The sequence below is a fragment of the Sinocyclocheilus anshuiensis genome, unplaced genomic scaffold (assembly GCF_001515605.1).
Source record: "Sinocyclocheilus anshuiensis isolate Anshui unplaced genomic scaffold, SAMN03320099.WGS_v1.1 scaffold78, whole genome shotgun sequence".
Lineage (NCBI taxonomy): Eukaryota > Metazoa > Chordata > Actinopteri > Cypriniformes > Cyprinidae > Sinocyclocheilus > Sinocyclocheilus anshuiensis.
In genome coordinates, this window is record NW_015544250.1 from 3257635 (window position 1) to 3258542 (window position 908).

At 36.3% G+C, this 908-nt stretch overlaps 1 long non-coding RNA gene across 1 annotated transcript in view; it reads right to left on the reverse strand.

Moving 5' to 3' along the window:
* Window positions 1-381: 381 nt before the first annotated feature.
* The window catches only part of LOC107697956 (uncharacterized), a 3283-nt gene continuing 2756 nt past the window's right edge, over window positions 382-908 (reverse strand). The window contains exon 4 of the long non-coding RNA XR_001635286.1: window positions 382-596. This is a non-coding gene — a long non-coding RNA (uncharacterized LOC107697956). The remainder of the gene's footprint in view (window positions 597-908) is intronic.

Here is a 908-nt window from a genome sequence, read left to right on the forward strand (position 1 = left end):
ACACACACACACACACACACACACACCCAACTGCATATCAACAACAAAAAACACACTCAGAAAACCTTAGCAACCACAATCTATCATCCATCCTTCGTCTGTCTCTCTCTCTCTCTGTCTGTCTCTCTCTATCTATATATCTATCATTCAAGTTTTGTCTCAATAAACTTTGCTTTTCTCTAAAAAAGGTATAAAGGCGTTTCTTTGGGTTTCAATTAATTTGAATTCTGCTTCCCTTAATTCAAATTTGAATTGCAATTTGAGTTTTACAAATGTAAGCGCCACTCACATTTTCTTCAAAATATGAGAAAGTCTAGTTCATGTTGTTTACCCTCATATTTAAATGGTTGAACACTAAACAAAAGAAAAAAAAAGAATGCAGTAAACACATGCTTTTCAATGCTGTTTTCAATTATCAGGGTGTGTTCTTATATAAAACAAATTAACAAGCATATCTGTCAATTATTCCATTCTAATACACAGTGAGCGGTGCCCTTTACACCAGAGCCACTGACCTTTTCTTTTATGTCCCACAATTCATCTCTCCACACTGTCCTGGAGCTTTTAGCCTGCATCACAACACTCTCCCTGAAATCCTGCAATCAATTGAACGAAAGCGCAAACCAATTAAACAATTCCACAAAGCACTCAAGGCTCACAGGGTGCTGCTTTCTGTTTGGAAAATGCCATTTCAGAAGAGAAACCCATGAATACATAATTTCACAAATGAATCAGAAGACTGCTGTTTTCATCTCGTGAATTCGCTGCGGACGTGTTAGGCTGGTTTGTTGTGTGGTTACTGTTCAGGCATCCGGGTTATCAAACAGAGTTGTGGAAAACACAAAGACAAGATCAAATCAAATTAATCATCCCTCTTTCTTTGACTAATAATAATAATAATTATATAT